At 44.0% G+C, this 12990-nt stretch overlaps 1 protein-coding gene and 1 long non-coding RNA gene across 2 annotated transcripts in view; one reads left to right on the plus strand and one right to left on the minus strand.

The window, feature by feature from the left end:
- shakB (shaking B) overlaps nt 1–12990 on the plus strand; it is a 570869-nt gene that overhangs the window by 251126 nt on the left and 306753 nt on the right. The window lies entirely within an intron of this gene.
- LOC138366913 (uncharacterized) lies at nt 1546–2356 on the minus strand. Its single transcript, XR_011229252.1, has 2 exons — nt 2084–2356; nt 1546–1740 (listed from the first exon to the last, which is right to left on the minus strand). It is a non-coding gene; the product is annotated as an uncharacterized lncRNA (long non-coding RNA).

Below are 12990 nucleotides of genomic sequence, written 5' to 3' on the forward strand. Positions count from 1 at the left end.
CGAAGCATTCGACACAATTTACTATTATACAAATAATCTGGAATAGAGGAACTAAGTTTCCTCGGCGGGGACCCTCTAGGTAATCCTGACTTGCATACATGAATTAACCAGTCCTAATCCATCCACCAGAAGAGGCAAGTAATTATCAAAGAAGGCACCAAGACGAAGAGAACACATCACTTTGGATATTCAAAGGAAACTATGCCGATATCGCTCGACTACTCTATATTAAGGACATTACACTCCAACCATTTTCTCAGTCCCGGAAGAATAACCATTTTGCTTCACGAGTATAAGTATTCTGAATAAGATTTTGATCTGTACGGATAACAGACTACAGCTGTTAGCTGCATGAAGATCACACAAGATAGTCTGCATATATTTTATAGACTGGACATCCGGGCCAAGGTAACCACAAGGAGCAGCCTAGTTACAGACCAGTTATGACTTACACGGAAAGTCTACAGGAGCTAAACGACACGTCCCTGGAAGACAATTTTGAAGATGATCACGACTAAGAAATTGACGGTGGACAAAACTAGTTAGCATGGTTGGAACACTACCAAAGGAATATGTGGAGACAGAGCCCAAATGATAATCAAACAAAGCGCAAAGCCATTACGACTATGTAGCACTTAAATGGGGTCAGGATAAGGATTTGGGATGGGAGCAATGAATGCTGCCCAATCACTTTGATGACCGGGAATTGAACGCCGACCTGCATGAAGCGAGACCGACGCTTTATACTCCAGCCCAAGTGGTTGGGCGGCCAACACATTTAAGATTTTCCCCTTTGTCAGTAGTTAACAGATGGAATGCATTAGGCAGTGATGTGGAGGTGGCAGACTCCATACACAGTTTTTAAATGCAGACATAAGAGCCCAATAGGCTCCGGAATCTTTACACCAGTCGATTGATAGTCTAGAGGCGGGACCAAAGAACCGAAGCTCAACCTCCGCAAGCACATCTAGGCGAGTACACAATCCTGAGGGTGATCTTGGTACCCACAGAATAAGTCCTGTGGAACATTCACGCATCTTCCTACCTTTCCTGAACCACAAGCAAGCATTTAACCTGGCCAGTTCATTGTAGTTACGGTATAACTGGAAACTTTTCTGTAGGACAGCCTCTGATTTCTCCTATGCAACCAAACCAACACAAACCGGTGCAACCTCTGTTACAGTTTTCCTACTTGTGGAGCCGATAGGGTCGTTTTATAGCCCCGTTTTCAACGAGTAGAATAATAGGTCAACATTAATAGGTCTCTCCTACCGAGGATAGACTTCGTACTGTCAAGTCTTGCCCAGAGTTAACCAAGAGTGTTTACCACTCAATGTTAACTTCAGTGGCATTACTAAATTCAAGATACGAGGAAGGTGTTGTATGGAGATGGGAACGTTACTTTAATTTGAAACTAGATTCTTTGGGTTCATACACACCAAACTATCCTCTATCATCCGGGTTGTGGGTTCAGGATAACAGCATCTAACAGCCTAGTCAGAGACCGGGCCACGTTTAATTAAACAAGGTTGAATAAAATTACTATTTGGGTAGTAATTTAGTATTGAAATTCAAAGTTGGAGTCAAGAATCAGCGCGAGGTGCCCTCAGAAAGCGAGCTCTTAGCTCAGACGACCAAGTGGTGAAGGGCGGTACATCGTTTTGTTCCGTCGTTGTAGAAGTTCAGTACAGACACTGTCTGCGTTGCCTTCTGTGTCTAGCTGGCTGTAGTTGGTCGGACCTGGGGAAGAGAGGAAGCTAACATTAGGAATGTCAGGTTTAAAATGGTTAACATTTCCACCTTTTTAGTGACTTAGTGTTAAGTAAATGCAGTTCATTAAGCCTTCGCTAGACACTAGCAATCTTCACTACCACCCAATGATTAATATCGAGAGCACAAATTGTCGCACGATGTGTATGGGGGCCACTACCACTTATAGGATGTGTATGGGGGACCACTACCATCCATAGAATGTGTATGGAGTCCACCACCGCAATTTAAATAGGAACAGACAAGTATGGATTGGAGACGCAGATGTAAAGCTTAAAGAGCTCATTAACAATGCGATGTATAAGACACTAACAAGAATACTATAGTAGGTAATGGGCAAATATTCAAGTGCCACACGCAGCATTATGTGCACGTAACCCAATCTTCGATTCGTCAAGGAAAATCTGGAATAATGGTAGTCTACTTCCATACACTTCACTAGTTCCAATACGGGGAATTAGGGGCAGGGGAGGGTGGCACAAGGGGCAAGAGAGGGCGCCACATGGGGCAGGGGAGAGAAAGGAAAGGGGGTGATCCTCCACATACAGCTCAAGTTCAAGAAACTATCCTGGAACTGTATATCAAATGTGAGGTAAAACACTGAAGTGTTTTTTTCGTCTCATCGTCCCTTTTATACCTAGCAGCCAACCAAACCCGGCCGCTGATTGGTTGACATTCACCCTAAAACTCACCCTATTGGTAAACATTTTGCGCGTCTGAAGAGTAAATTAACAATGGCCAACAACCACTCTTGCACTTCCCCAAATACGAACGAGTCTCTAATGAACCAATTATGATCCCCAGCTTGAACATTTGAAGTTGTCAATTACAGAATCTAATTCACAAACCAAATACAACATTCTATTGTAAGTGTTGCAACAGAACAACAGGTACAACAGAGCAACATTTGCAACAGAAGCGGCTGTGAAGTAGTAATCGTCCGTCAGTTAAGGGCTGTTAATAGCCGCTCAACAACTACAATATAGAGTATATACAATATATATATATACCTTATATGTCTACTACTATTATATGTAATAACAGACTAAAAAACCCAACAACCCAAAGTTCCTGACACAACACTAAATGATGTGAAATATTTGCTTTCAGGTAACTTAAGATATTGTTCGTTAATGAAAAATAGAGTGATTTTAGCTTTATTGAAGTGTGAACATTTATGTACTATAATATCTATTAACGTCCAGGATGACATTGTTCAGAATATTATTCAGCACAAGTGGCGTCCTCGACGATCACTTGGTGACGCCGGACGGGTCCTCGGCGCTCCTCTCGTCTTCAAAACAAAACTTCCCGTCACCTTCCTCGCTCTTCCTGTCTCCGTCTCCCCAAGGTACTCCTCAAGTGCCTGAAGTACAAGTCTCCAGACGAGTCTTATAGGATGTCAGGCGGTTCACAGCTCCTTCCTACACGCCCTCTACAGCTTCAACCTCTTCAGTTCTGCCTGTTAGAGCTGTATGTTTACCTAGAGATTTATAAGCTTATAACTGTGTTATCGTAACCTCCACCTCAGACGACCACAGCCAGACAGTAAGGAAGGCAACTAAGACCGTCTCGGGGTATTAAGGAACATCTACAGCGACGGGATAACATAACACGACATTGTCTCTCCCCACATTAAGTCTTTCACGTGACACCAGCGTCTGATGCTGAAGCCTCTTGTCGGTCTTGCCTCGCAAATCTTCCTACTTGGGAACCTGTACACTGAATATTGCTACCTTCAACACTGCCAGTGTATCGTCAAGATGGAAATAGGGTCCACAACTAGTCACTCGATGTGAATGGGGTCCACTACCACGCGTAGGATTGGTATGGGGGCCCCCACAACCACCCGTAAGATGCGCATGGAGTCCACTATCACCTATAGAATGTTCATGGGGTCCATTACCAACTTTTGGATGCGTATGGGGTTCACTACCACCCACAGGATGGGTATGGGATCCAGTACCGCCCACATGATGGGTATGGGATCCAGTACTGCCCACAGGATGGGTATTGTGTCCACTACCTCCCACGACTTTGTGGTAGAGGACCCCATACTAATCTTGAGGATGGTAATGGACACTATACCCATTATATGGGCGGCTGTAGGCCTCCATACCTATCCTACAGGTGGCACTGAACCCCGTACCCTTCTTGTGGATGGTAGTGGACTCCATACCCATCCTGTGGGCGGTAGTGGACCATATATCCATATTCTTGGCGGTAGTGGACCCCATACGCATTCAGCAGGTTGTAGTGAACCCAGTACCTATCCAACAGGTGGACGTGGACGTAATACCTATCCTTTTGGGTGGTAGTGGGCCTCATAAAAAATGTGACTTATTGTGGGCCCTTTATCCATCCTGTTTGCAGTAGTGTACCCCATACATATTCCAGCGTCACATCGCTTTCTGTTGACGTTCCTACAACCCATTATCTAAGATTTTCAAAGTTTTTTTTCAATAACAAGCTTAGGTGTACACAGCAATGTGCTGCTACCGTAATTAATATGAAAGATTACACAGTGTAGATAAAAATACTAGCTATAAGTTCATCTAATATTCACAAAATGGTGAGTGATACATGAAATCAGGGAGAAAACACCAGCCTCAATACAAAAACAAATCAACTCTGACTAAAAATCAAGAGAGAACATGAAACGTAACACTGATCTATTAGCCTCCACTAGCAAAATCTGGGTACAGCACATGAATTTCTTTCAGTATTCCTGGGTATATGAAGTACTTAGAGCTCAAAGTACCTCATACCATTTGGTCTAAAGTCACTTATAACAGGGCAATCAGAGCAGCCCGTCCTCCAAACAAAGACCCAAAAGTAATTCCATGCACCCGCGAAACCCTCTGTTTATGATTGAAAAACGGTTTACACAAGACTCAAAACTGATTTCGTTCGAACACTTCCGGAACAAGTGCTTCACTGACGACTTTTGTTCGAACCACAACGCTGTAAATGCTTCACCCACGTACTAAAAATAAGAATAATCGCCAACAGAACCTAAACACCTAACCTAAACTATGCCTATATATGCACAATATGCTAATATATTTCTATATGTAACATTATGTAACATAAGTACTATGGTATTCGGAGGAAATGTTGGTGTCAAGGGCAGGATAGTATGTGTCAAGGACAGGCCAGTGTGTCAAGGACAGGGGGGGTTTGGGCAAAATGTGATAAATCGCCGTTGTCACAAATTGGCATTTTTCGGTATAAAAACTCGTAATTTCAAACTCCAAATATGTGCAAAGAGTCAGACTTCGGCTGAAAAATCTGGCTCAAGTTTCAGATTTGCGGTATTTCCTAGATTGTGAAAACTGCAGGGGGGGGGGGGGAGGGCAAAATGTGATAAATCGCCGTTGTCACAAATTGACATTTTTTCGGTATAAAAAGTCGTAATTTCAAACTCCAAATACAAGCCGAATTCTGACTCTTTGCACATATTTGGATTTTGAAATTTCGACTTTTTATACCAAAAAAATGCCAGTTTGTGACAACGGTGATTTATCACATTTTGCCCAAACCCCCCGTGCGGTGGTTGTGAGGTTCAACTTCCCGGCGGCCCGGTCTCTGACCAGGCCTCCTGGTTGGTGGTTGGGTTAACCAGGCTGTTGTTGGACGCAGCTGCTTGCAGCCTGACGTATGAATCACAGCATTGGTCGATCAGTTGTAAAATCACTAACGATGCGCTTGTTGCTACTAAATCCTCACCACTCGTAAAATCCTTCCCTCACTACACGTGAAAGTCTTGACACAGCTTTACTCTTATAGAGTTTCTGGAAACTTTTTTTCTCAAGACTTTACAGGGAAAGTTTCTTCCGTTCTGTGGGACCTTGAGTGTGGAGCTCACGCTTGAGCGCCGCCTCCTACTTAAAGATCTTGCTTGAACGCAGCCTCTTTTAGTCCATCACTTCACATGTCATTCCTCCTCACTTCTCACCAGACACCCAGCCCTCTCCCTCTCCACTGCTCCCTTCATTTCCTATCTCCACAGCCCTCACCTGACTTACTGTGTGGGGAGAATGATGGGAGCATCGCTACAATATTGGCGCCCAGAAGGAAGAGCCAGTCTCCTGCCAGCTGGTCCCGTTTGTCAAGCGCCTCTCAGACTGGCTCCTGGTAAGGAAAGGGGGCTGTGAATGTGAGTGTGCGTGTGTGTGAGTGTGCGTGTGTGTGAGTGTGCGTGTGTGTGAGTGTGCGTGTGTGTGAGTGTGCGTGTGTGTGAGTGTGCGTGTGTGTGAGTGTGCGTGTGTGTGAGTGTGCGTGTGTGTGTGTTTGTACGAGTGTGTGTTGATTCTTGGCTACTGGTTGACACAAAGCGACTACCTGATAATTGGAGACTAGTTGGTTGATGATAACTGAGGAGAGGTGAGCTGAGACTGTCAGACAGAGAAGCCAATCAGGTGTGAGGATGGGCTGCAATGCCGAGGAGAATCCGGACAGAGGTACTTTTTTTTGCAGCAGGGAAGAGTGAGGGTGTACGGTCAAACAGGGATGAGGCTAAAAAAGGGTAAGGCCACGGAGGGTGAGGCCCAAAGAAGGTAAGGTCAGGCAAGGAAAGGTGAGGCAAGGCACCCAATAGGTTAATCTCCACTAAACAAGCAAGTCAGTCAGTGAGGTTGAACATTAATTACCTTCTGTCTCACAATTGTATGTGGAGCAGTACCTGTTCCATACGCTGGTGGGAGAGTGAGAGGGGCCAGTGGATGTTCCAGGACGCTAGTGGGAGAGTGGGAGGCACCAGTGGGTATTCCAGACGCTCCAGAATTTCTAGTAGGATTCTTAGTAGGATTTCTCGTAGGATTTCTAGTAGGATTTCTAGGTGATTTCGAGTAGGATTTCTAGGCGATTTCTAGTAGGATTTCTAGTTTTTTCCAGGGGATTCTTAGCAGGATTTCTAGTAGGATTCCTCGTAAGATCCCTAATAGGATTTCTAGTAGGATTTCTAGGTGATTTCTACTAGGATTTCTAGGGAATTCCTAGTAGAATTTCTAGTTCGATTCCTAGTAGGATTTGAATTAGGATTTCTAGGTGATTTCTAGTAGAATTCTTAGTATTATTTCTAGGTGATTTCTAGTAGGATTCCCAGTAGTATTTCTAGTAGTATTTCTACGGGATTCCTAGTAGGATTCCTAGTAGGATTCCTTGTAGGATCTTCAGTAGGATTTCTAATAGGATTTCAATGTGATTTCTAATAGGATTTCAAGGTGATTTCCACTAGGATTTCTAGAGGATTCATAATAAGATTTTTAGTAAGATTCCTAGTAGGATTTGAATTAAGATTTCTAGTAGGATTTCTAGATGATTTCTAGTAGGATTCCTAGTATTATTTCTAGGTGATTTCTAGTAGGAATCCTAGTAAAATTTCTAGTAGGATTTCAAGAGGAATCCTTGCAGGATTTCCAGTAGGATATCTAGGTGATTTCTAGTAGGATTTCTAGTAGGATTCCTAGCAAGATTTCTAGGCGATTTCTATTAGGATGCCTAGTATTATTTCTAGATGATTTCTAGTAGGATTTCTAGTAGGATTTCTAGGTGATATAGTAGGATTTCTAGGTGATTTCTAGGATTCCTAGTAGTATTTGTAGTAGGATTTCTAGTAGGATTCCTAGGTGACTGTTAGTAGGATTTCTAGTAGGATTTCTACGTGAATTCTAGTAGGAATTCTAGGCTATTTTTAGTACGATTTCTAGGTTTTTCCAGGTGATTCATGGTAGGATTTTTAGTAGATCTCCTAATAGGATTCCGCGTAAGATCCCTAGTAGGATTTTAGTAGGATTTCTAGATGATTTCTACTAGGATTTTTAGGGGATTCCTAGTAGGATTTCTAGTTGGATTCCTACTAGAATATCAATTAGGATTACTAGTAGGATTTCTAGATAATTTCTAGTAGGATTCTTAGTATTATTGACCTCCAGGGGTCTTTACGGACCTCCAGGAGGCCTTTAGAAGTCTCCTGGGACCTCCAGGTACATACTCAAAGTACCTATAGGTACCTCAAAGTACCTATAGGGAGCCTCCAGGGACATACTTGGGGCCTTCAGAGACCTCCAGGGGCCTCCAGGGACCTTAGGAGGCCTCGAGAGACCTCCAGGAGGGCCCCCAGGGACCTCCAGGAGCCTCCATGGACTTTCAGGGGCCTCCATGGACCTCCAAAGGCCTCCAGAGACCTCAAAGTACTTCTAGGGGGCCTCCAGGGTCATCATAAGGGCCTCAAGAGACCTCCAGGGGCCTCCATGGACCTCAATGGGCCTTTAGAGGGCCTCCAGGGACCTCCACAGGCCTCCAGGGACCTCAATGGCCTTTAGGGGGGCCTCCAGGGACCTCAATGGGCCTTTAAGGGGGCCTCCAGGGACCTCAATGGGACTTTAGGGGGCCTCCAGGGACCTCAATGGGCCTTTAGGGGCCCGCCAGGCACCTCCTGGGACCTCAAGAGGCCTCCAGAGGCCTCAACGTACCTCTAAGGAGCCTCCATGGACATTCTGGGGGCCTCCAGAGAACTCCAAGGGATTCCAGGGATTCCAGGGGCCTCCCGGGACCTCCAGGGGCCTCCAGGGGCCTCCAGGGACCTCCAAAGGCCTCCAGGAACTTTACGGGGCCTCTAGGGAGGCCTCCAGATACCTACAGGGGCCTCCTAGGACATCCAGGGACATTCAGGTGGCCTCCAGGGACCTTCAGAGGCCTCCAGGGACCTCCAGGAGGCCTTTAGGGAGTCCCCAGGGACTTCCAAGGGTCTCTAGGGAGGTCTCCAGAGACCTTCAGGGGCCTCCAGGGACCTCCAGGGACATCCAGGGGACATCCAGAGGCCTCCAGAAACTTCCAAGGAATTTCAGGTGGCCTCCAGGGGCCTCCAGGAACTTTTAAGGGTGCTGAAAGCAGCGGTGGGTCACATTTTGCCCAAACCCTCCTGCAGTTTTCAAAATATCCCAAATATCCCAAATTCGATACCTGAGCCATATTTTGGAGCCTAATTCTGGCTCTCTGCACCTATTCGCAGTTTGAAATAACAACTTTTTATACTGAAAATAGGCCAATTACTGAAAGCGGCGGTGGGACACATTTTGCCCAAACCCCCCTGCAATTTTCAAAATATCCCAAATATCCCAAATTCGATACTTGAGCCATAGTTTGGAGCCAAATTCTGGATCTCTGCACCTATTCGCAGTTCGAAATTCCGGATTTTTATACCGAAAATAGGCCAATTACTGAAAGCGGCGGAGGTCACATTTTGCCCAAACCCCCCTGCAGTTCTCAAAATATCGCAAATATCCCAAATTCGATACCTGAGCCATATTTTGGAGTCAAATTCTGGCTCTCTGCACCTATTCGCAGTTTGAAATTCCGAATTTTTTATCCCGAAAATAGGCCAATTACTGAAAGCGGCGTTGGGTCACATTTTTGGCCAAACCCCCCTGCAGTTTTCAAAATATCCCAAATATCCCAAATTCGATACCTGAGCCATATTTTGGAGCCAAATTCTGGCTCTCTGCACCTATCCGCAGTTTGAAATTCCGACTTTTTATACCGAAAATAGGCCAATTACTGAAAGCGGCGGTGGGTCACATTTTGCCCAAACCCCCCTGCAGTTTTCAAAATATCCCAAATATCCCAAATTCGATACCTGAGCCATATTTTGGTGCATAATTCTGCCTCTCTGCACCTATTCGCAGTTTGAAATTCCTACTTTTTATACTGAAAATAGGCCAAATACTGAAAGCAGCGGTTGGTTAAATTTTGCCCAAACCCCACTGCAGTTTTCAAAATATCCCAAATATCCCAAATTCGATACTTGAGCCATAGATTGGAGCCAAATTTTGGCTCTCTGCACCTATTTTCAGTTTGAAATTCCGAATTTTTATACCTAAAATAGGCCAATTACTGAAAGCGGCGGTGGGTCACATTTTGCCCATACCCTCATGCACCTTTCAAAATATCCCAAATATCCCAAATTCGATACCTGAGCCATATTTTGGAGCCAAATTCTAGCTCTCTGCACCTATTTGCAGTTTGAAATTCCGACTTTTATACTGAAAATATTCCAATTACTGAAAGCGGCGGTGTGTCACATTTTGCCCAAACCCCCCTGCAGTTTTCAAAATATTCCAAATTCGATACTTGAGCCATAGTTTGGAGCCAAATTCTGGCTCTCTGCACCTATTGGCAGTTTGAAATTCCGAATTTTTATACCGAAAATAGGCCAATTACTGAAAGCGGCGGTGGATTACATTTTGCACAAACCCCCCTGCAGTTTCCAAAATATCCCAAATATTCCAAATTCGATACCTGAGCCATATTTTTGAGCCAAATTCTGGCTATCTGCACCTATTCACAGTTTGAAATACCGAATTTTTATACCGAAAATAGGCCAATTACTGAAAGCGGCAGTGGGTCACATTTTGCCCAAACCCTCCTGCAGTTTTCAAAATATCCCAAATATCCCAAATTCGATACCTGAGCCATATTTTGGAGCCAAATTCTGGCTCTCTGCACCTATTCGCAGTTTGAAATTCCGACTTTTAATACTGAAAATAGGCCAATTACTGAAAGCGGCGGTGGGTCACATTTTGCCCAAACCCCCCTGCAGTTTTCAAAATATCCCAAATATCCCAAATTCGATACTTGAGCCATAGTTTGGAGCCAAATTTTGGCTCTCTGCACCTATTTGCAGTTTGAAATTCCGAATTTTTATACCTAAAATAGGCCAATTACTGAAAGCGGCGGTGGGTCACATATTGTCCAAACCCCCCTGCAGTTTTCAAAATATCCCAAATTCGATACCTGAGCCATAGTTTTGAGCCAAATTCTGGCTCTCTACACCTATTTGCAGTTTGAAATTTCGAATTTTTGAACCGAAAATAGGCCATTAACTGAAAGCGGTGGTGGGTCACATTTTGCCCAAACCCCCCTGCAGTTTTCAAAATATTCCAAATATCCCAAATTCGATACCTGAGCTATATTTTGGAGCCAAATTCTGGCTATCTGCACCTATTCGCAGTTTGAAATACCGACTTTTTATACTGAAAATAGGCCAATTACTGAAAGCGGCAGTAGGTCACATTTTGCCCAAACCCTCCGGCAGTTTTCAAAATATCCCAAATATCCCAAATTCGATACCTGAGCCATATTTTGGAGCCAAATTCTGGCTTTCTGCACCTATTCGCAGTTTGAAATTCCGACTTTTTATACTGAAAATAGGCCAATTACTGAAAGCGGCGGTGGGTCACATTTTGGCCAAACCCCCCTGCAGTTTTCAAAATATCCAAAATATCCCAAATTCGATACTTGAGCCATAGTTTGGAGCCAAATTCTCGCTCTTTGCACCTATTCGCAGTTTGAAATTCCGAATTTTTAAACCGAAAATAGGCCAATTACTGAAAGCAGCGGTGGGTCACATTTTGCCCAAACCCCCCTGCAGTTTTCAAAATATCCCAAATATCCCAAATTCGATACCTGAGCCATATTTTGGAGCCAAATTCTGGCTCTCGGCACCTATCCTCAGTTTGAAATTCCGAGTTTTTATACCGAAAATAGGCCAATTACTGAAAGCAGCGGTGGGTCACATTTTGCCCGAACCCCCCTGCAGTTTTCAAAATATCCCAAATATCCCAAATTCGATACATGAGCCATAATTTTGAGCCAAATTCTGGCTCTCTGCACCTATTCGCAGTTTGAAATACCGAATTTTTATACCGAAAATAGGCCAATTACTGAAAGCGGCGGTGGGTCACATTTTGCCCATACCCTCTTGCAGCTTTCAAAATATCCCAAATATCCCAAATTCGATACCTGAGCCATATTTTGGAGCCAAATTCTAGCTCTCTGCACCTATTCGCAGTTTGAAATTCTGACTTTTTATACTGAAAATATTCCAATTACTGAAAGCGGCGGTGGGTCACATTTTGCCCAAACCCCCCTGCAGTTTTCAAAATATCCCAAATTCGATACTTGAGTCATAGTTTGGAGCCAAATTCTGGCTCTCTGCACCTATTCGCAGTTTGAAATTCCGAATTTTTATTCTGAAAATAGGCCAATTACTGAAAGCGGCGGTGGGTCACATTTTGCCCAAACCCCCCTGCAGTTTTCAAAATATCCCAAATATTCCAAATTCGATACTTGAGCCATAGTTTGGAGCCAAATTCTGGCTCTCTGCACCTATTCGCAGTTAGAAATTCCGAATTTTTATACCGAAAATAGGCCAATTACTGAAAGCGGCGTTGGGTTACATTTTGCCCAAACCCCCCTGCAGTTTTCAAAATATCCCAAATATCCCAAATTCTATACTTGAACCATAGTTTGAGCCAAATTCTGGCTCTCTGCACTCATTCGCAGTTCGAAATTCCGACTTTTTATACCGAAAATAGGCCAATTACTGAAAGCGGCGGTGGGTCACATTTTGCCCAAACCCCCCTGCAGTTTTCAAAATATCCCAAATATCCAAAAACCGATACCTGAGCCATATTTTGGAGCCAAATTCTGGCTCTCGGCATCTATCCTCAGCTTGAAATTCCGACTTTTTATACCGAAAATAGGCCAATTACTGAAAGCATCGGTGGGTCACATTTTGCCCGAACCCCCCTGCAGTTTTCAAAATATCCCAAATATCCCAAATTCGATACCAGAGCCATATTTTGGAGTCAAATTCTGGCTCTCTGCATCTATTCGCAGTTTGAAATTCCGACTTTTTATACCGGAAATGGGCCAATTACTGAAAGCGGCGGTAGGTCACATTTTGCCCAAACCCCCCTGTAGTTTTCAAAATATCCCAAATATCCCAAATTCGATACCAGAGCCATATTTTGGAGTCAAATTCTGGCTCTTTGCACCTATTCGCAGTTTGAAATTCCGACTTTTTATACCGAAAATACACCAATTACTGAAAGCGGCGGAAGGTCACATTTTGCCCAAACCCCCCTGCAGTTTTCAAAGTATCCCAAATATTCCAAATTCGATACCTGAGCCATATTTTGGAGCCAAATTCTGGCTCTCGGCACCTATCCGCAGTTTGAAATTCCGACTTTTTATTCCGAAAATAGCCTAATTACTGAAAACGGCGGTGGGTCACATTTTGCCCAAACCCCCCCATGCAGTTTTCAAAATATCCCAAATATCCCCAATTCGATACTTGAGCCATAGTTTGGAGCCAAATTCTGGCTCCTTCACCAATTTGCAGTTTGAAATTCCGACTTTTTGAACCGAAAATAG

This window comes from Procambarus clarkii, chromosome 20 (assembly GCF_040958095.1).
Source record: "Procambarus clarkii isolate CNS0578487 chromosome 20, FALCON_Pclarkii_2.0, whole genome shotgun sequence".
NCBI lineage: Eukaryota > Metazoa > Arthropoda > Malacostraca > Decapoda > Cambaridae > Procambarus > Procambarus clarkii.